General features: G+C 37.2%; 1 protein-coding gene across 1 annotated transcript in view; it reads right to left on the reverse strand.

The window, feature by feature from the left end:
- The window catches only part of POU1F1 (POU class 1 homeobox 1), a 321195-nt gene that overhangs the window by 157564 nt on the left and 139700 nt on the right, over positions 1 to 23931 (reverse strand). The window lies entirely within an intron of this gene.

The following is a 23931-nucleotide window of genomic DNA, read 5'->3' on the forward strand; positions in this document are numbered from 1 at the left end:
TAATTATGTGAGGTCATGGAGGTGTTAGATAATTCTGCTATGGTGGTGATCATATTGCAATATATTAGTGTATCAAATCAGCATATCGTAAGCCAAACACTTACGCAATGTTATATGACAATTATATCTCAAAGCTGGAGAAATAAAGTTAACCTGATGCACTTAACACTATATCATCATAATGAATCAAGTTGATGTATTACTTTCAATGGATTAATAATTCTGAAAGTACTTTCCATAGAATGGGTAAACAAAGAGCATATTTTTACCTACTCTCCCTCTTTCCTTCTTTCTATAGGATATCTGGATCATATTTAATTCAAAACTGACATTATTTACCTGAGAAGTCTTTAGACAAAGCTAATGATTAAAATGCTCTTAACTTAAACCTAGTTTTTTTTATATCAAACTGCCTTCAGTGAATATGTGTAACTGTCTTATCTTCATCATTTATAAAATTAAGTCCACATATATCCTAAGGCACCTTGAAATCCCCCTTTTCCTTCAACAGTGAAAGACACTTTTTCACCATTGTTTTGTCATTAATCCAACTAGAGCTATGAAAATGCTCAACACATATTAAGATTGTTCATGATGAGTTTCAAAATCATGAATCCAGTTAAATTTTGGACGAAGTTATTTTTCTCTGTAATGATCTTCCACTGTGCTTGGTTATTTTAATTCATTTAGAGACAAATTTATTAACCTGTCTTGAAAGAAACTGTATTTCTTTGATAGCACCCAGTCAAGTACTCATGGGAAGGTTCCTTCAACAGCAGTGAGGCTATTAATAGTGCCTTGTTAATACCAGTCCCATAATCATGGTAACCATCTGATGGTACCACTCTTGGGCCCTGAAAACTATTACATGATTGTAAAGCCCCAGTTGCAGCAATAAGAAGGGTAAACTGTAAGCATTAGTTTATCACTCACCTGTCTGATATTATGCAATGTGCTCACTTCTTTGTTTCAGTTTCTGATAGTAAAAAGATCCTCTGGCAATTTTTATCTCCTCAATACATTCTCTGTTAAAGACCCTTCACATTTTTTGCATTAGGCCAATATGTCACTCTTCTCACTAATATTTTAATGTGTGTTTTATTAAGTTTTCATGAACTTTCATTTCCAATGTTATTACATATGCTCTGGGAGCTGAAGATGGGAGTTTCATCCTGAGAAATTATAGTTTCAGTCATCTTTCACTGAAATTTATATGAACTCAAAGCCAACGTTAGCTTATACAGATTGACCGCTTTTCACACCCCATCTCAGTGAAGTTAAGGTTAACTGATTCATCTCTTGTTTATAGTTCAGTTTTTGCAGAAATTTCTGAATTTATCTGTGAATCATAGGCAAATCTGGAAGGCACAAGACCATATTTACTCTGGGAATCTCTAAGAGCATTACTTTACCAAGCAAAATAGTACCAATTTAGAGTTTATGGGCATTTTAACACCTCTCCAGACAAATATAAATCCTCAATTGATGCTGATGATTTTACGACTAGTGATTAAGTCCTGAGGTCATTTCTTTTCTAAGGTGTGCCTCTTCAAAGACTGGATTTATGATGGGTAGAGAGTAAATCAAGAATCTAACTTCTTAGTGAGCATGTGTTTGATTAGATATTATACCTTGATAATTTAGGACCTAGACTAATCATACTCTTTGAGAATCTGGAAAAAGAAAATGGGGTTATAAAGACTGAAAATTTTGCATTTATAATTCCCCTACATGTAAATATTGCCAAAAATTTGCACACTGAGAGCTTTCAGATTTCTTTCCTCTAAACTAAAATGTATTTAATATACAAGCCCTATAACTAGAGTCAATTCAGTACTTAGGATACAGATATGGACTTGAAGTTTCAAATGCCTACAAATATGAAACTGATTATGTAAAACTTCCCGCAATTCATATTATCAGGAAATTGTTAAACCTCAACAATGAAATACTATTCTAACATTTTCTAGAAACAGAATAAAAGGAAACAATTTTCTTATGAAATTCACTTTTAAATAAAACTGCATTCATAAAACACTATTTTGTGGATTATAATTCAGATTGTACTTCCATTTGAGCAATTATACAATTACTTAACAATAGCAGCAAAACATAAATGAGAAAATTCATACTTTAGAATAAACAAAAATCCATCCAGTTGTGGATCAAAAGGGACTGGTTAAATAGCGGTAACAATATTTGCTTAAACCGTCTAAAAATTAAATAAAATAGAAAAACCCACTGACAAGATTTATATTTATATAATGTGCATTTATTAAAAAACTATTTAAGAAGTATAATCCTATCACATTTCCATTTCATCTACAGTATAACCACTTAAATAATAGCAATAAAACTAAAGCAGAAAAAGTTCTACGTTATTTTAGAAGACAAATTTTTGCTTATATCTGTATTATTTTAATGTATTTGTTAACAAAATTGCCGTAAATACAGAAAATGCAAATAGAATTAAATGGAAGTAATTGAGTCATATGCTTCCCAATGAAATTATTTAGTTATAAAAATTATCTTATGGATTATAATTCTATAAATATTCCATTTGAGCAAATGGCACTTTACAGATAGCATTAAGTGCAAAGAGGGAAAAAAAATCAAAATATGAAGAAAAAAAAGGATCTTGCTATGGTTCTGGAAGTAGAGTCATCAGAAGGAAAGGTAAACACAGAGAGTGGCTCATATCTGTTTGCAGACTATGTGGACACCAGACTGGATCCAGTGGTTGGTGCAGTGATACTTATTATTGCCAATGAGAATATAATAAGCTAGAGAAATCCCTTGAAAGAGGATTCTGGGGAAGGTTTGCCCTTGTTTTCTGTAAGGGGGGCAAGGGCAGGTATACAAAGGGGTCTCTGTAACATGTGCCTTTTGACTAGAGGATTGCATGAAGCACCCGAATCTAGGCCATTCTAGCAAGATAACTGAACTAAAAGGAGGTCCAAAGGGTCTTCCAGCACAAGAAGCATCAGGACAAGCTCTGTCTTGTGGAAGATCTGATGCATCAGAATGGAACTGGCCTGATGGAGGGTTCCTTCTCCTGGGGTCATGACTCATTGGGTGTTATCTGTTCTATATACCTGTTCTATATCTATAAATCCTGGAATATTCCATCACAGCCTGATTTCCCTCCTCCTTGGGGGATCTGTTCATCAGAGTGTTCCTGGTGATCCTCACAAGACCTCTCTGCCAAATGGCACACTGGGAACAGCTGGGACATAACTGGGACACATACTTTGAACTGTTTTCATTTAAACTTTTCCTCAATTAAGGTTTATCTTAAGTTTGCTTTTTTCCCTTAAGTTTCCTCTTAACCATGAACACTATCAACCTGATATTGTGAGCTTATTTCTCACAGAAAACAAGCTAGCATTCATAATTACCAGTGATTATTTTTAACTTTTCTAGGAAATTACAGACTTGTATTTTATAGGTGCCCAACTTTTTATGTGTTTGGCTGATCCATTCAATTGCTTTGGAAATTTTCTTTTTGTGGTAAACTTCCTTTAAATTAAGCTTTGGGGAAAATTCATTTCTTTCTCTCAATGTGCTTCAGAAAATGAGTGTATTCCTTAGAACGTTTGCCTCTCACTTTCTGTTTTTCGTCTGATTACAGTGGAGTTTTCTCATTTTGTAGAATTTTAATATCTCAAATTGTGTTGATTATGCCATCTTTCAGCTAATTTAGTGTACACTTGTTCTCATTTTTCTTTAAGAATTTTTAACAAGTGCATGTGTTTCCTATTGCTGCTAGAACAAACACCACAGACCTAAAGGCTTAAAACAACACAAATTTCTTCTTATCTTGTGGTTCTGGACATCAGAGGTCCCAAAAGAGTTTAGGCTAATATCTATCTATCTAATATCTATCAGCAGGGTTGTGTACTTTCTGGAGGCCCTAAGAGAGAATTCACTTCTTATTTTTTCCAACTTTTAGAGTTTGCCCACATTCCTTGACTTGTGGCCACATCACTAACTTCTTCTGTTGTCACCTTTTCTTCTCTGATTCTGAGCCTCTTGCTTGTGATTTTGTGATTACATTGGTCTTGTGATTCCATTGGTCCCATCTGGATAATCCTTGTGATTCCATTGGTCCCATCTGGATAATCCAAGATAACCTCTTTGTCTCAAGTTCCTTAATTTAATCACAGCTTCAAAGTTCCTTTTGTCATATAACATATTCATAGGTTCCAAGGATGAGGATACAGACCTCTTTGAGAGGCCATAATTCAGCCTACCACAGTATTTTACTCAGCCTCATCCATTGGTTACTTCAAAATAACTTCTAAGAATTGTCTATATTTTGATGTATTTGTTACTTTGGATTCCATGTTACCACCATCCAGCATGCCTTATCCAACAGCAAGTGTTCACTCAGAGACTTGATCTGGCTCTTTCAGAACTTGTTCCATACCACTTTAAGTTCACTCACTCTTATTTTCCACTTTCTTCTTGTGAAAACAGTCTTAGCCTTCCCTGAAGATCAGAATTTTCATCAAGTCTTTTTCGGATAAAGTCTGAAGCTGTTCATTATTCTGATGTATTTTGAAAACTGTTTTTATTTACAACAGCTTGAAATTGGAATTGTTTTGATGTAGCTTATAAAGAATGAATATTTCTTGTTGGATTTACCACCAGCAAAACTTGTTTTAATAATTTAGATTTCTCTTCTTTCAGTCCTTTTTTTTTTTTTAATTTTATTATGTTATGCTAGTCACCATACAAAACATCATTAGTTTTTGATGTAGTGATCCATGATCCATTGTTTTCGTATAACACCCAGTGCTCCATGCAGTACGTGCCCTCCTTAATACCCATCACGGGGCTAACCAATCCCCCCGCCCCCCTCCCCTCTAAAACCCTGTTTGTTTCTCAGGTCCATAGTCTCTCATGGTTCATCTCTCCCTCCAATTCCCCCCGCCCATTTTTCCCTTCCTTCTCTTAATGTCCTCCATGTTATTCCTTATGTTCCACAAATAAGTGAAACCATATGATAATTGACTTTCTCTGCTTGACTTATTTCACTTAACATAATCTCCTCCAGCCCCATCCATGTTGATGTAAAAGTTGGGTATTCATCTTTTCTGATGGCTGAGTAATATTCCATTGTATATATGGACCACATCTTCTTTATCCATTCATCCGTTGAAGGGCACCTTGGCTCTTTCCACAGTTTGGCTATTGCGGACATTGCTGCTATGAACATTGGGGTGCATATGGCCCTTCTTTTCACTACATCTGTGTCTTTGGGGTAAACACCCAGCAGTGCAATTGCAATAGGGTAGCTCTATTTTTAAATTTTTGAGGAACCTCCACACTGTTTTCTAAAGTGGCTATACCAACTTGCATTCCCACCAACAGTGTAAGAGGGTTCCCCTTTCTCCACAGCCTCTCCAACATTTGTTGTTTCTTTCCCGGTCCATTTTGGCCATTCTAACTGGTGTAAGGTGGTATCTCAGTGTGGTTTTGATTTGGATTTCCCTGATGGCTAATGATGATGAACATTTTTTCATGTGTCTGTTAGCCATTTGTATGTCTTCTTCAGAGAAGTGTCTGTTCATCTCTTCTGCCCACTTTTTGACTTGATTATTTGTTTTTTGGGTGTTGAGTTTGAGAAGTTCTTTATAGATTTTGGATACCAGCCCTGTATCTGCAGGGTCATTTGCAAATATCTTCTCCCATTCTGTGGGTTGCCTCTTTGTTTTGTTGACTGTTTCCTTTGTTGTGCAGAAGCTTTTTATCTTGATGAAGCCCCAAAAGTTCATTTTTGCTTTTGTTTCACTAGCTTTTGGAGATGTATCTTGAAAGAAGTTGCTGTGGCCGATGTCAAAGAGGTTACTGCCTATGTTCTCCTCTAGGATTTTGATGGATTCCTGTCTCACATTGAGGTCTTTCATCCACTTTGAGTTTATCTTTGTGAATGGTGATTAGAGAATGGTCGAGTTGCATTCTTTTGCATGTGGCTGTCCAATTTTCCCAGCACCATTTATTGAAGAGACTGTCTTTTTTCCTTTGCATGTTTTTTCCTGCTTTGTCAAAGACTATTTGACCATAGAGTTGAGGGTCCATATCTGGGTTCTCTATTCTGTTCCATTGGTCTGTATGTCTGTTTCTGTGCCAGTACCATGCTGTCTTGGTGATCACTGCTTTGTAATATAGCTTGAAATCGGGCAACGTGATGCCCCCAGCTTTGTTTTTCTTTTTCAACATCTCCTTGGCGATTCGGGGTCTTTTCTGATTCCATACAAATTTTAGGATTGTTTGTTCCAGCACTTTGAAAAATGTCATTGGAATTTTGATCGGGATGGCATTGAAGGTATAGATTGCTCTGGGTAGCATAGACATTTTAACAATGTTTATTCTTCCGATCCATGAGCATGGAATCTTTTTCCATCTTTTTGTGCCTTCTTCAATTTCTTTCATGAGTGTTTTGTAGTTCCTAGAGTATAGATCCTTTACCTCTTTGGTTAGGTTTATTCCGAGGTATCTTATGGTTTTTGGTGCTATTGTAAATGGAATTGTTTCTCTAATTTCTCTTTCAACAGTTGCGTTGTTAGTGTATAAGAAAGCAACTGATTTCTGTGCATTGATTTTGTATCCTGCCACATTACTGAATTGCTGGATGAGTTCTAGTAATTTGGGGGTGGAGTCTTTTGGGTTTTCCACATAAAGTATCATGTCGTCTGCAAAAAGAGAGAGTTTGACTTCTTCTTTGCCAATTTGAATACCTTTTATTTCTTTTTGTTGTCTGATTGCTGTTGCTAGGACTTCTAGTACTATGTTGAACAACAGTGGTGAGAGTGGGCACCCTTGACGTGTTCCTGATCTTAAGGGAAAGGCTCTCAGCTTCTCCCCATTGAGGATGATATTTGCTGTGGGTTTTTCATAGATGGATTTTATGAGCTTGAGGAATGTTCCCTCTATCCCTATACTCTGGAGAGTTTTAATCAGGAAAGGATGTTGTATTTTGTCAAATGCTTTTTCTGCATCAATTGAGAGGACCATATGGTTCTTCTCCCTCCTCTTATTAATGTGTTCTATCACATTGATTGATTTGTGAATGTTGAACCACGCTTGCATCCCGGGGATAAATCCCACTTGGTCGTGGTGGATGATCCTTTTAATGTATTGTTGGATCCTATTAGCTAGGATTTTGTTGAGGATTTTGGAATCCATATTCATCAGGGATATTGGTCTGAAATTCTCCTTTTTGATGGGGTCTTTGCCTGGTTTGGGGATTAAGGTAATGCTGGCCTCATAGAATGAGTTTGGAAGTTTTCCTTCTGTTTCCATTTTTTGAAACAGCTTCAGTAGAATAGGTATTATTTCTTCTTTGAATGTTTGGTAGAATTCCCCAGGGAATCCATCAGGCCCTGGACTCTCGTTTTGGGGGAGGTTTTTGATCACTGCTTCAATCTCGTTACTGGTTATTGGCCTATTCAGGTTGTCAATTTCTTCCTGTTTCAGTCTTGGCAGCTTATAGGTTTCCAGGAAGGCCTCCATTTCATCCAGATTGCTCAGTTTATTGGCATATAGTTGTTGATAATAATTTCTAATAATTGTTTCTATTTCCTTGGTGTTAGTCGTGATCTCTCCCCTTTCATTCATAATTTTATTAATTTGGGTCCTTTCTCTCTTCTTTTGGATAAGTCTGGCCAGTGGTTTATCAATCTTATTAATTCTTTCAAAGAACCAACTTCTAGTTTCATTGATCTGATTTACTGTGTTTCTGGTTTCTAATTCATTGATTTCTGCTCTAATTTTAATTATTTCTCTTCTAATGCGTGGCTTAGGCATCGTTTGTTGCTTTTTCTGTAGTTCTTTAAGGTGTAACGTTAGTTGGTGAATTCGGGATTTTTCTATTTGTTTGAGTGAGGCTTGGATGGCTACGTATTTCCCCCTTAGGACCGCCTTTGCAGTATCCCATAGGTTTTGGACCGATGTGTTTTCGTTCTCATTGATCTCCATGAATTGTTTAAGTTCTTCTTTGATTTCTTGGTTGACCCAAACATTCTTGAGCAGAGTGGTCTTTAGCTTCCAAGTGTTTGAATTTCTGCCAAATTTTTTCTTGTGATTGAGTTCCAGTTTTAGAGCACTGTGGTCTGAGAATATGCAGGGAATAATCTCAATCTTTTGGTATTGGTTGAGACCTGATTTGTGACCCAGTATATGGTCTATTCTGGAGAAAGTTCCATGTGTGCTCAAGAAGAATGAGTATTCTGTTGTTTTAGCGTGGAATGTTCTGTAAATATCTATGAGGTCCATCTGGTCCAATGTATCATTCAAAGCTCTTGCTTCCTTGTTGATTTTCTGCTTAGATGATCTATCCATTGCTGAGAGTGGAGTATTGAGGTCTCCTACAATTAACATATTGTTATCAATATGACTCTTTATTTTGGTTAACAGTTGGCTTATGTAAATGGCTGCTCCCATGTTGGGGGCATAGATATTTACAATTGTTAGATCTTCTTGTTGGATAGACCCTTTAAGAATGATATAGTGTCCTTCTGTGTCTCTTATTACAGACTTCAGTTTAAAATCTAATTTGTCTGATATAAGAATTGCTGCCCCAGCTTTCTTTTGAGGTCCGCTGGCATGGAAGATAGATCTCCATCCCTTCACTTTCAGTCTGGATGTATCTTTAGGTTCAAAATGAGTCTCTTGTAGACAGCATATGGATGGGTCCTGTCTTTTTATCCAATCTGCAACCCTGTGCCATTTTATGGGAGCGTTAAGGCCATTCACGTTGAGAGTGATTATTGAAAGATATGAATTAATTGTCATCATGTTGCCTGTGAAGACGTTGTTTTTATAGATTGTCCCTGTAAATTTCTGTTGTAGATCACTCTTGGGGTCTTTCTCCTTTTATAGAACCCCCCTTAATATTTCTTGCAGGGCTGGCTTAGTGGTCACATATTCTTTCAACTTCTGCCGGTCGTGGAAGCTCTGCATCTCTCCATACATTCTAAATGAAAGCCTTGCCAGATAAAGTATTCTTGGCTGCATGTTCTTCTCATTTAGTACCCTGAATATGTCTTGCCAGGCCTTTCTGGCTTGCCAGGTCTCTGTGGATAGGTCTGACGTTATTCTGATGTTCCTCCCTCTGCACGTAAGGAATCTCTTCCCCCTAACTGCCCTTAAGATGGTTTCCTTGGTTCTAAGATTTGCAAGTTTTACTATTACATGCCGGGGTGTTGGCCTGTTTTCCTTGATCTTAGGAGGGGTCCTCTCTGCCTCTAGGACTCCAATGTTTGTTTCATTCCCCAGATTAGGGAAGTTCTCAGCTATGATTTGTGCAAATACATCTTCTAGCCCTCTCTCTCTCTCCACTCCCTCCGGGATTCCAATGATTCTGACATTGGAACGCCTCATGGTGTCCCTTATTTCTCTGATTCTATTTTCATGGATTCTGAGTTGTTTTTCCCTGGCCTCCTCTGTTCCCTTTTTATCTATTATACTGTCTTCCAGATCGCTTATTCTCTCTTCTGTCTCAGTTACCCTAGCTGTTAGATTATCTAGATTGGATTGGATCTCATTGATAGCATTTTTAAGTTCTGCCAATTCCCCTTTTATTTCTGCCCTTAGAGACTCTATGTTGCCATTAATTGATTTCTCCATTCTAGCCATTGTCTTCACAATTGCTAGCCTGAATTCCATCTCCGACATCTTGGTTATATCTGCATCCATTTGTAAATCTGCAGCATAAGTCATAATCTCTGAGTCTTTTCTATTTGGGGGGCTCCTCCTCCTAGTCATTCTGTTGATGGGTGTTTGAGGGAATGTATAGAGTCCAAATTATTGACCAGAACCCAAGCAAGATGCACCTGTTTTCTTGGGACCTTAGGGTTGCTGGCCTCTTGTTTTCCCAGCCTGTCTTCTGCGGGAGGGGCCTGCCCCACTGTTACTCAGCAACCCTGTTTGGGCGGAGTTGCCCTGCGCCCCTGTGGCAGGGGATGGGCTCAGTGGGAATCAGTCTTTGGGGCTTTTGTTCTCTGGCACCTTTCCCTGGAGGCTTTCCGCATCTCTTCCCCGAGTCAGAGCAGAAGAGACCATTTCCAACCCTCTGCCTCAGAGCAGAGAGACCTGAGTCTGTTCTTCAGTGAGCTCTCCAGGCCACAAGTTTTCCCAAATGGCATATCCCTCACCACTGCCATGAGTCTGTCCCCTGCAGATTTCAAAGCAGAAAACAAAGAACTCTTGCTTTTAGCTATATTTTTCTAGAGTTTCTATTTTATTTTCTGCTTTTCAATACTGCATTTAACCCAGGTGATGGCAGAGTAAAATTTGTCTCCCTCTCCCCTACATGTCCTTTCCTTTTATCTATATTAAACACTCTAGACTCTCCCTTCCAGGGCAGAGGCCACGGCATCCTTCAATCTCCTCTGATTTGGGTCACTCGAAATCATGTCCTGACTTTCTTTGTCTCTCCTATTTGACGTATGTATGATCCTAATATGAAGAGTCAACAAGTTCTAATCTTAACATATAAAGGGAGATTTTTGAATTTGGAAAAAAAATACATGTCCTACATTCTAGGGAGTGAGCTTCGAGACTGAGAGCTGATCTATGACTCCTTTTTCTTAAACAGCTTCTGCCCTCTCCTTCCCTGAAGTGAGAAATTTTGTGGTTTAGCCTTAATGGTGGAAGAGCTGAAGAGAAACATAGTTTATAGAAAGATTATAAGCATATAGGTTAGATATTTTTAAAATGTTATTTCTGTTGTAGTTTCAGTATTCCTATTGAGAAAAAGAAGAAAAAGCACTCTACCTCAACAAAATATCAGAAATGTATATGAATTTTATAAGTTTTGACTTTTTAAGAACATATTACTTATTTACATATCCCTATGGCTCCTAAATGTTTAAATATAAAAGTATGAAATGAGTCCTGAATGTCCTAGAAATGTCAAAAAGTAAAATAATGGTTAGGTAAAGAAGTAGCCACTTAACAAGGTAACCTCTTGTGAAAATGTGCTACAGAAAATATCTTATCCACTAAAATAACTAGCAAATATGTTGCAAATACTAATGACTGTGGGTGCATTTTCTAAATATTGTAATTAATGTAATGTGCTAAATACCCCACCCCCAAATGACTAAATCCTGTTCTTTAGCTTATGACTACAAAGTGTAAATAAAAGTAAAATTGCACTGAGTTGTCATATGATGATTATTACATTTGAAATAGTCCTACTTCTCCCTAAACAGTTCCAACCAGGCCAATCACTGACAGGAATTTGAGAATACTTTTTTGTTCCAATTCAGCTTCTGCAGTGCCTTCAGAATGATCGTTGCAAATCACCATACTGATCATACTGTTGCGCCTTCGCTTAGTGTGCTGTCCAAGTCTCTTTACAATCACCTCAAACCCACCTACGTCATTTCCATCTATTCCCACTATCATCTATGCATCCTCTAATTCAGACACATTGATCTGGTTCTTATATCTAATAGCTGCAAGCTTTTTAGTTGCTTACCTGAGCTCTATCCCATAACGTACATTTCAGATATAAATAACTGAGCTTAGATTTATGCAATGTGTCTCTACAATGGATTAGTCTAGGGGTAGAAAACTGATCTAAATGGGACCAATCAGATGCTTTCTTCTAGAATTTTGAATTGAAATTAAGAGAGCCTAACTCAGTCAGTACTCCAGAATATAGGAGGTACAAATCTGAGAACTATAGAATAAGTAACCTGCAACTGCCTGTGGACTGAGAAGTTGAAAGTTGGTCTTTGGAGAGATGAGATGATAGAAATGTACCAAAAGCATTAGAGACAAGGGACCATAAGGCCCCTAGAGTTTATCTGTCCCTGGTTCCAGGGTCTTCCCCACACTGCTATATTGCTGCTCTTGGGTTTTAACACACATTCCTAAGTTCTCAAAATAAATCTCTTTTGTTTTGAAGCAAGTTTTAGATGATTTCTGTTGCTGGTAACCCTAAAATGTTCACAGACACATAACCTAATCAGGAATTAAAGATGAAGAAGACATTGACAATTTTGTAAGATACATAAATTTCACATGTCTCAAAATTAACTTATTACATACCATAATCAATATGTGTCATAACTGTTTCCATTCTTAGATCATCTACTAATACTGATCACTTTATTGATGTCTGTTGATAACTTGCCATTTTTCTGTGGTAAGTTGTCATTGGGAGTTGATTTCTCATTTCCCAGAATACCTGGCATGCAGCTGTTTTCAGTAAATAAATATGAACAAAATAAAGTGCATCACTAGACTAGGACCTATATGCAGCTAGTGGGGATTTTCTCTGTTCCATTTTTCCTATCTGCTTGCCTACATGTAGAGAACCCCCTGGAAATAGAGGCTGGCAGAGCCACAAATTATACATGCCACATGGAAGACTACCTACTAGACCAGGAATACATGCATTCAGCCAATACCTGAAAAGTATACTTCTATCATATGAAATATAAATGAATTGTGGGGATTAATTTGTAGGTCCCACAGAGACTAGAATGCTGCCAGTCCACAATAAACTTTTGTTAAGTGTACAAATCCATTGACCTAAAGCCAAATATTTATGTAGTTGTCTTAGAAAAGTAAATATATATCAAACCATAATAGAAGGAATAACATTTGTGTATGCCCCCAAGTCACTGTAGAATGATCCTTATTTAAGATTGTTACTGGAAGATATGTGGTGATAAAGCAATTCTAGAAAAATATGATTTGAGGGGAAAGAGAAGTGCCCATGTCACAACTTTGCTGCAACTGTGTTTTAGAAATTGAGTTTTAGTTAAGATTTTGCCCCATAAAAGTACCTATTGTTGGGTTTTAACATCTGGCTATGTCTGTTAGCCATAGATTTAAAGTGTAGCTTTCTGTTTTAATAAAAAAGAATGACAACAAAAATTGATAATTTTTGGTGTAAAGGAAATATAGGTCTGAAGAAGAGAGTCACTACCTGGATGGTCTGTTGTATCCCTGGGAGTGTGCCACCTAAATGGGATTTGAGGGTTTGACAGTTCTGATATTTATCATTAGGATGACTTTTTAAATGGGGGAGAAAAAAAGTAAGCTTTGAAGATGGGAGAATGATGAAGGCAACCTTGCATTCACCTGAATCATTTCTCAATATGGCTTAATTTAGATCCTTCAAAATAAAAACTCTATCATAAATTTTTAAAATACCAAACTCTCTTCAGATGCATTTCTACCCTTTAACTTAAAAGAACCTTTTACATATTCCTTTGAATTGGAACATTTGAAGACATGCTCACATATACGGTTGGAAAGCAGCCTTCTTTGTTAAATGATATATGATGACGATATAAACTCACTGAAAAAAATATAATATATTCCTAAAACTTGACTAGAAATTTTCACTCTTAAAACAATCTCCATAGTTAATTTTTAAGACTATTTCAATGCAATTTTAAGTTTCTTTTGTAAAATGATTATCCTTTATGATACTTTGTGACATTTCAGTTAATTGAAATTAAAATTTTAAAAATACATCATTGCATCTTTGTATTGTATTTAGGGTTTTAATTACAGATTTTTTTTATTATCTCTGTGGGTAAATTGGAAACGGAACCATTTTATTTTTAAAGATTTCATTTATTTATTTGAGAGAGAGCATGTGTGCACACGAGAAAGAAAGAGAGAGGAGGGGGAGAGAGAGAGAGTGTGTGCACAGGAGCAGAGAGAGGGACAGAGGAAGAAGTAGCCTCCCCACTGAGCAGGGAGACCAACACAGGGCTGGAGCCCAACGTGGGGCTGGAGCCCGGGACCCCGAGATCATGACCTAAGCCGAAGGCAGACACTCAACCAAGTCACCCAGGCGCCCCAGCAAAGAAGCCAATTTAATCATTTTACTTAAACCAATCCAGTGAAAGCAGGAAGAGAATTTGTGGTTTCTACAGGCATTGATATAAGCCTTTTTATTATTTGTGGCCATAAGAAGAAATATAGATTTCTTACATAGAGATCAAAAATGAAAATGGTAGCATGAAGTAGTCTGGGAGAGGGAAATAACAAAATCTACCAAACAAAAAAATCAGTTTCTACCAAATACATCAATTGAATTTTTTTTTTTTTATTTAAAGATTTTTATTTATTTATTTGAGAGAGAGAGAATGAGAGCGAGCACATGAGAGGGGGGAGGGTCAGAGGGAGAAGCAGACTCCCCGCCAAGCAGGGAGCCCGATGCGGGACTCGATCCAGGGACTCCAGGATCATGACCTGAGCCGAAGGCAGTCGCTTAACCAACTGAGCCACCCAGGCGCCCACATCAATTGAATTCTGATCAAGTGATTTAACAGTTAAATAATTTTATACTTGTTTTGAAAAGAGAACCCATCAAATCAACAAGATGGTTGAGTGAAGTATTTTCAGTTAGATATACAATGCAAGCTACACACAGTTATGGCAGAAGTGTTCTTCCATGTATTCTTTTTATTTCCTTATCTTCATCAAGTATTGGGAACTGATGTCCATATCGTTCATTATTTCCTCATCATCAATAAATTATAAACTCTTACATGCATGTTCTTGGTTTGAAGAACTTTAAAATTGAAGTTAAAAAAACAAAACAAAACTGGATTTACATATACTCCCTTGCTGCTCTATCATTTCTGGCAAGTAGTGATGGTTTGGATCTTGAAACAGAAGCCGTTTAGTAAGTACTTTGGAAAGAGTAAGTAATAAGATAATGAATATTAAGATTATCACATTAGTTCTGTGATGGACTTCCTTTCTGAAAGCAGTCAAGGAATTTAATCTTTCTAATTCTCAGGTTTTACCACCTTAAAATGGAGTATTTTTTTAACTGTATCTTCAGGGTTATCCTAAAACTAAAAAGAGATAATGTTACATAAAAGCCTTTTGGACATATTTTTTACTCATTATGCTTTGAGGTTTGCAGTATATACTTTTCATTTTCTTTGCTTCATAAAGATGTCTCAGGAGTCTAGAAAAAGAAGGAAAATAAAGAGCAAGGGGCTCACATCCCCCCATAAGAAATCACCTATTCACCAGAAGAGGGGATAATACCTCCTAACACACAACGTGCTGAAAAGCTCTCTTTAAAAGCTCTATTTAGAATACCATCTGGTCCCAACATGCTTCATAAAACAAGGAGAGTATGATGGGTCTTGGCACATCTACAACTCTCTTTCTGAGTGAAGGAATGTTTGCCATAATCCCCGCTAATGGATGAACAGCAAAACACAAAACAATGAACAGCAAGTGGGCCCCCGTCCATTAGGCTATACCACCTAAATATAAATAGCAATCAAAGACTAAGCATGCTTATGATAATCAGTATGCAGACAACATTCCAAGGACTCACTGATGGGGTCCAGAATAATAGACTTAAAGAAAAGCAGCAGTACTGGAAAAGTGAACAGATTGCTGGGCCAAACCACCGAAAGGGAGAGCCAAAAGCATAATGCCAAAAATTCTTGGAACAGTCAGAAATGTTGTACACCTGAGTTAACACAGAGATCATGCCAATATGCCCAAGTATACTTTTTAAAACTGGAATGACATTTCCGTTAGTAATAACAAAACCACCAGGTATAATTAATTATCCTAAGGAATCATGTTAGCTTAATCCTATCTTTAAGGAGATAGGTTCTCCTAGAGAATGTATTACCTACCTAACCAGTGAATATTGGTATTTGTCTCAGAACTCAAAACCCTCTAAGTGGACAAAAATATATTATGACAGAATTGTCAGACTGCTTTTTTTCTTTGTATATACATTGCTCTTCTCCTTTGTTACTTCTTGTCAGTGCCTTTACAAAATGAAATTTCACTCTTTGATGACTAGAAATATGGATCATCAGATCCCCTAAATCTTTACAGAAAATCTTCTGTATTTCCACTAACATACACAGGGCTAACCATACGCAGAAGCACATGGACACAGGCACACACACATGTACAGGAGATCTCAGACAGTCTAGAAAAAAGTCTTATGGTTTAAGATTATGTGAACCTTCAGGGAGAGGTGGCTAGTTTTTAACTCATAGGTGGTAGAATCATTTGATGTCCAAAGACAGTACTCTTGATCCATTCTGTAATTATAAGCAACTGAAGGAATATAATGAGAATTGGAATACTTGGTGGGATAACCTAATTAATCAGTAAGGGCAAGATATAGGAAGAGGAAGAATGTAGTAATGAGAAACATCTCCACGTACGGCAAAAATCACATAGCAAAATTTGCAAGTAAAAAGGAATGCAGTGATTTACTTTATTCGAATATGCACAAGTGAACAAAAGAATACAAACAATGAGAGAGATGAAATGTCAGATAGCTACCTCATTAGACTGAGTAAGAAATTTTCTCTAACAACTACGGCAAGTCATTTCTTCACTCACTTGGAGAAGGCAAGGAGAAGATATATATTTAAGTTATGATAACTATTTCAAAAAAACATGATGGATAGGTGTATTCCATTAAATGGTCTTGGGGATTTTACTAACATCTCATTTGACTCCACCCCCATTTTCTTCCTCTCCCCCCTCCCCCCAACTCTACTTCACAGATTCTCACCCAAGGAAAAAGGTAATTAAGTGACAGGTTTTGCTTCAGATACGATAAGGAACATTCTGGGTAAAGACATAGCCACACTGCAATGACAAATAATCTCTAAAACTCAGTGACTCCACACCTACAATGTTTATTTCTTGTTGACACAAAGTTGGCTACAGTTCTGGACACCTTCATGACAGCCGTCCCCATGCAGCAATTATGTGATTCAGCCCGCTTCCACTTTTTGGACCCACTGTCTTAATAATTTGTCACCTCAACAACTGTCACTGCAGGGGAAGAGACAGAAACACTGCTCTGAGTTTGTCACTTCCTGGCTGAGGTGGTGAACAACATTAGATCTACAGTCAGTTGGTAGCTCTGAGTCAGTCATAAGGCCTTGTCTATCTGCTGGGGGAGCTGAGAAGTGCTCTCTCGCTGTGCATAGAAAGGGAGAAAGACCAGATATTGGAGAACCTTTAAAATGGTTATGACATCAGAGCTGCATTTTTAAGACAGTGAGGTGGTTTATTAAAAAAAAAAAAAAAAGAAGTAACTGTAAAGAAGAACTGAACAAAGTAAATGGAAGAACTTTGCTGTTTTTCTATAACTTAAGGGACTCAGGGAAAACTACAGATTTGTTTGAAGGGCAATGTGGTTAAAGTCACAAGTGATGGCCAGAAAATACAGCCTGGAAAGGTGCTTTCTACATGTAATCTGTGCTGTGTAATGACAAAAACATAGAAAATCAGCTCAAAAAATGTTCATTTCTTTAAACCTTACTTACCAAACCCCTAAGAACAATCTCTGCTCTCCTCTTGTAAATTTTCTAGCTGCTTTTATAAATGTTACCTGGACAAAGGCAGGTATTCTATATCATTTCTAAAATGGCTTCCATAGTTTATCTTTTGCTTACTTGCATTCCAAAACTGATGAGGTAATATTATGAGTAAAATTATTTTTTGTTCATTTTGGGATTTATGTAAGCAATGGTGTTTTTATTTCCCTTTATATAAACTTAAATATACTTTTACAATATGATTTGCATATTTATTATAAGGGCAAGTCAAAAAATACAAACCATGAGTTAATCACTACATTCTTAATCTTTACACTTTGTGCATATACAGTATAATAAACATCTTTATTGAAATAACTCTATTTTTGGACAGTTAATGTGATAAAAGTAGATGGAAATTTAAGTGACTATTCCAAAGTTAAGCATTATATTACTTAAATTAGTACAAATGAACAGATTCTAATATAAATATGACAAAAATAGTGTATTAATGTTTTTGGAAGATTGCTTAAATTATTTCATAGTAAAATTCATCAAAAAACTTAACAAAAGTATTTAGTTTACTCAAGATAATGATACTTTATGAAGATATTGATTTCATAAAATGAAAATGGGAGTGACTATTACAAACTTGAATTCAGGGGCTCTAGTCAAGTCTCCTACCTGAACCTATATTATTCAAGACACCTTATCCTTGTGTTTTTTCTGTCTTAGCCAATGGTCTTGAAAATGCAATGTTTACTCTCTTCCCTTCCAATTCACTTCCTATATTCTCCAATCATTTCGGTGAAAATCCTCTGGCAACTGTTACCATTAACCTTCATATTTTCCTATCTACTGGGCACTTTGCAGTCCTCATTCTACAATGATCTCATTGATGCATTTCACAGTATTGGTCTTTTCCTACTTCTGGAAAACTATTCCCTTTTCTTTTGTGCTACACCTTTTCCTGTTTCTTCTCTTAATCCCTTAGATCTTTTTTTCTTTTTGGCTTCCTTTGTGAACTTCTTTCTTTATCCTCCTATTAGATATTAGTGATTTCCCTAACTCTAATTTCCATTCATTGAGTTTGTTTTTTAATCTACCTTTATCTTCTGGGTGATCTGTCATATTTTAACCAAGACTATATGCTAGTAATATCTATATCTACATATGATAATGTAACTCTAATCTGGCATCTGGATTTCATATTTTCCTATAAAAGTGCCTGATAGACATAGATCTCTGTATTTTCTCCAGATGCTTCCTGATCAACAAGTTCACTTCATCTTAACCACCAGGATTATACATCTTGAATCTCATTTCATATACTGGCACCATCATCCACACTGTTTTGCAAAATAGACAAGTCATCCTGGATACCTATTTTTCATTTACATCAATCAATCCCTTCAATCAAGGCCTTGTAATTTTACTTCTAAAACATTTCTCAAGTCTAATATGTCTTCTCTATCCATAGTAAGAAGACTTTAGTTCTGGTCCTCAGTCTTATCTTGTCTAAATTACTCCAAAAGCTCCTCACTAGACTTCCCCCCTCCAGAATTTCTTCTCTCAAATATATTCTTTGATTATTCTATTACCTCTGCCTCAAATATCCTTTTACTGATTTTCCCAATTCTTTTCATTGATTTCTGCTTTTCCATTAAGATTCAGCTCAGGTGTCATTCTCTCGGAAAATTTCCTGAATCATCTTTTTGTGCTCATAGGAAATCCTGTGCATATCATCTCTCTTTATTTGTTCCACTCTATGGTACTTACCGTCTCATACTTAACATTTTCTTTATATCTCTCTCCTTTCTGATGGATTGCTAGCTCCTTGAAGACAGAAATACTTAGAGTACAAGTGCTTAGAACAATGTCATTCCCAGTCCAGGAATTCAGAAAGTGCTACTTGAACTCAACTACCTTATCATTGGCAGTTCATCTATTTCTGCTTTACCTCATTGACTCCTTACACATAAATGTTTAGGAATCCTAATTCCTTTTCTGAGGCATTTCATTAACAATTTTTCACTTGTGTTTTAAGGGGGAAAAATGCACTAGAACTCCATAGAAGCCAGAAATTTATCTAGTGGTAGCCATACCTCCAATTCCATTAACTTCAGTTAGCCCATAGGTAAAAGTGAGGCAGCAGGTGAAGGGAATAGTAGGTATAGAGGTAATGAAATGAGCATGAAATCTGTTCTCCCTAATGGCAGAGAGGTCCAAGTCTATAGCCTTTATTTTTATAATGTATCACCACACATGCATTTACTTTGATGACAGATTTTTTTTCTTCCAGCTACCAAATTTTACCCTCCTCCTAAAAATTAAAAGATCTTTTGAAATTTCTGCTCCCATGTCAACCAGTTTCTATTATGTCCATTTTCTAGGTCTTTTTGTAACTATTATCAATTGCCAGTTTTCACTTTTCTGTACAAGGACCTCAAAATACATGAGATATAGTAAAAAAAAAAAAAAAAAAAAGACACTTTTTTTCCCCAGGTATTTTTCATTCCTCTTGGCCCTGTGTCCAGGTTTTGTCTATCTATTTTCACTCAGGTAACTACTGTTAGCTCTTCCTTTTTTCTAAAATAGTGACTAAAGAGTCCTGTTTTCTTTGTAAGTCTCTTATTTAGTAATTTATACTTCAATGGTAATTATATCCATAGCTCATCAGAGCAATCCATCCCAACACTTGGTTAATGTATTACTTCTTTTACAAACCAACTGTAGTGAATGACACATTCAAATATTTGTTCAGCAAAGAGTGTAAGTTTGGATAATAAATTCTTTAGGACAATGATTTTATTTACAACATATTGATAAATACATTCAGGCAATTGATATTTTCTCTGTAGGTGTGAGAATTTACACCTTCCACAGATTCAAAACTGATCCAAAGCATACAATAGCATATTTCTTTGACAAAGAAGAAAAATATTTTCTTAGAAAAAAATGTTTTGTTTGAGAGTAATAAGAAATATTTATAAGACGACATCTTTCTCATGAAAATCTAAGAATATTTAGAAATGTTCTATACAAGTTTCTTCTAGATAGCATACTCAAATAATATTAGCACTGCTCAGACATCACAATACTCTGTGTTTAGGTTTTATTTTATGAAGGGAGCTAACAGATGGAGCTGCCACTCTGTCCTAACAGAGAATTTCATAATTTCACAAGGTAGCCAGAAAATGTAGCCTGGAAACATGCCTTTCTATACTCCCACTCAATGGTAGTTGTAAAATGTCAAAGTAAAAAAAAAAAAAGGAACTCAAAAATGTTAAGCTCTTCAAACCCCGTTTACCAAACCACTGGCATCATTGTGTTGCTTTCTCTCCTCTTTGACTTTCGTTATCCCCACTTGCAAATGTTACCTGCACAAGCCAGAGACTAGATGCTTCTAAAATATCTTCCCTGCAGAGGCACTCCTGTTTGTTTTCACTCCAACATTGAATAATGAATGATCTAAATGAAAAGATTCTGTTTTTCTTTTGACTTGAGGTAAGTAGTTATTTCTTTAATGGCTTCAGTTTTTTAAGTTTTTTAATTAAAATTATTTGTATAGAGAGGCTGGGAAGATGGCAGAGTAGGAGGACGCTAAGTTCACCCCCTCCCACAGATACAATTAGATAACACATCAGTGTAAATAACTCAGAAAATGACTGGGAGACTGGCAAAAGAAACTCCACAACTAAAGGTAGAGAAGAGGCCACATTAAAGAAGGATAAAAGGGCGGAAATGTGATAAGGAGCTAACTGGACCTCCAGGACCACCAGGAGGGAGGGAACCATAAGCATAGAGAGGGGAGAGAAACAGACTATCACACAGGGGAGACTGCTGTGGAGGGAAAGACAAATCCTCAGAGCATTTGTCTTTGAAAACTAGAGAGGCTGAATTGTGAATTTCATTGTTACAATCAGTGGGACTTAAAGCTTGGAATTTTAAAAAAATCAGTGGGCTCAATTCTGGGAGAGCCCAGAGTATGATAGGAAGCCAAGTTCCTGCCCTTAAAGAGACAACACAACAAATACCCTGCAAAGATAGATACAGCATAGAAGGAGCAGTTTGAAAAATGCCTGGGGCATACAGGAGAGTTAATTACTAATCTCTGAGCTTGTCTGGAGGGGCAGGGTGTGCTGTGGGACTTCTCCAGGAACAGAGAAGCTGGCAGGCACTGTGTCCCTTTTCCATCCCCCAGCATAAACACAAGGCTAGCTTACAACAAGCCCTGCCCCCCCACACCCAACACACACTGGGCTTCCACAGATCCATCCCTTTCAGGCAGGCCTGCCTCAGTTCCTTTGCTGCAGGTCCCTTCCCCCAGAAGACCAGTGCTAACCTTGCCAACACTGCATCTCCCAACCTGTCTGCTTTGCAGGGCCTTGGTCCTGGCTGCAGCAGGCCCCCTCCTTTGGAAGACCGGCTTGCATCTTGTTAAAATTGCACACCCACACCCATGCATGCTGTCCAGTGGCAGTGGTGGCAGGTCTCATTTTACAAGAAGACTGGAAGGAATCTTGTTAAAACTGCACCCTCACTCAGGCCAGCTGGCCTAGCAGCAGTGGCCTATCCCCTTTTGTCAGTGTGCAAACCTTGCTAGCACTGCATGCCCTGCCCCCTCCAATAAGATCTTGGCCAGAACCCATTCAAACCAGGGCTACAAGCCTGACAATGTGTAAGCAGCCCCACTCCAAAGTGGTTCCTGCCCTGGGGAGAGGGGAAGATAACCACATACATCAGTTCAAGGATGGCCCCAACAGTAGGCTGGAGGTAGACATTTGATCAGATTGCAGACCCCGCCCACCAACAGAACCGTCTAGGGGGATAACCCAGAGAAAGCACCCAAGAGTTTGGTGCTAGCGCATCTCTGGTAAATACCTGGTCTGATTAAACTCAAGCCCAAGGCAGCCCCAGACTCATCGACTAACACCAAAGGGATCAGATACTGCCCACAATAGGCAAAGCAAGCAGACAACTAGGTTGAAGGAAAAAGTGGCCAAGACACAATAGCAGGGTGCATATGACACATATAGGAGACCCCTGAAGTGCCAGGTTCTAGTGAATAGGGGACACTGCACTGCAGGACTTACTCTTCATAAGGCCATTACTTTAAAAAGCAGGAGATGTAGTTGACTTTCCTAACACACAAAAACAGACAAAATGAGGAGACAGAAATATGACCCAAATGAAAGAACAGGACAAACCACAGCAAGAGACCTAAGCAAAACAGATACAAGTAATATGCCTGATAGAGAATTTAAAGTAATGATCACAAAAATACCCACTGGACTTCAAAAAAGAGTGGAAGACATCAGTGAGACCCTTAACAAACAGAAAAAAGAACTAATCAGAGATGAAGAACACAGGAAATGAAATATAAAATAAACTAAATGGAATAAATAGCAGGCTAGAGAAGCAGAACAACAAAAAGTGACCTGGAGGACAGAGTAATGTAAACAAGCTGAGCGGGTGAAAGAAAAAAAAAAATATGCAAAATGAGAATAGCCTTGGGGAATTCAGCAACTCCATCAAGCATAACATTAACGTTTATATAGATCCAAGAGGAAGAAGGAGGAGGAGGAGGAAGAGGAGGAGGAGGGGAGGAAGAAGAAAGAGAGAGAGAGGCAGAAAATTTATTAAAGAAATAATAGCTGAAAACTTCCCAAATCTGGGAAAGAAAACAGATATCCAGATCCGGGCAGCACAGAGATTCCCCCAACAAAAATCAACCCAAATATGTCCACACCAAGACACATAGTAATTAAGATGGCAAAAAGTAGTGATAAAGAGAGAATTCTAAAAGCAGCAAGAGAAAAGAAGACAATTAACATACAAGGGAAAACCCCATAAGGCTATCAGTGGAATTTTTCAGCAGAAACTTTGCAGGCCTGAAGAGAGTGGCAGGATATAATCAAAGTGCTGAAAAGAAAATAAATCTGAAGGCAAGAACACTCTATCCAGCAAAGCTATCATTCAGAAGAGAAAGACAGATACAGAGTTTCCCAAACAAGCAAAAGATAAAGGAGTTCAGGACCACTCAACCAGCCCTACAAGAAATGTTAAAGGGGACTGATGGAAAGCAAAGACAACAAGTAAGAGTAAAAAAAAGTAGGAAGCACAAAATCAGTAAAAAAAATAAGTGTATCTGTGAAAATCAAGGGATTCACAAAATAAAAGAATGTAAATTATAACACCATATACCTAAAACATGGCGGGGAAAAGAGTAAACAATGGGTTCAAACTTAACCGACCATCAGGTCAATATAGACTGTGAGATGCATCAGATATTATATATAAACCTAATGGTAACCACAAACCAAAAACCAGTAATAGATATGCAAAAAATAAAGAGAAAGGAATCAAGTATATCCCTAATGAAAGCCAGCAAACCATGAGACAAGAGAACAAAGGATCAGAAAAACTACAAAAATAACCACAAAACAAGTAACAAATGGCAATAAATACACACCTATCAATAATTACCTTGAAGGTAAATGAACTAAACACTCCAATCAAAAGACATAGGGTGATGGAACAGATTAAAAAAAAAAAAAATGGCCCATTAATATGTTGCCTGTGAGAGTCTCATTTCAGACCTAAAGACACATGAAAACTGAAA

The sequence above is a fragment of the Halichoerus grypus genome, chromosome 1 (genome assembly GCF_964656455.1).
Source record: "Halichoerus grypus chromosome 1, mHalGry1.hap1.1, whole genome shotgun sequence".
NCBI lineage: Eukaryota > Metazoa > Chordata > Mammalia > Carnivora > Phocidae > Halichoerus > Halichoerus grypus.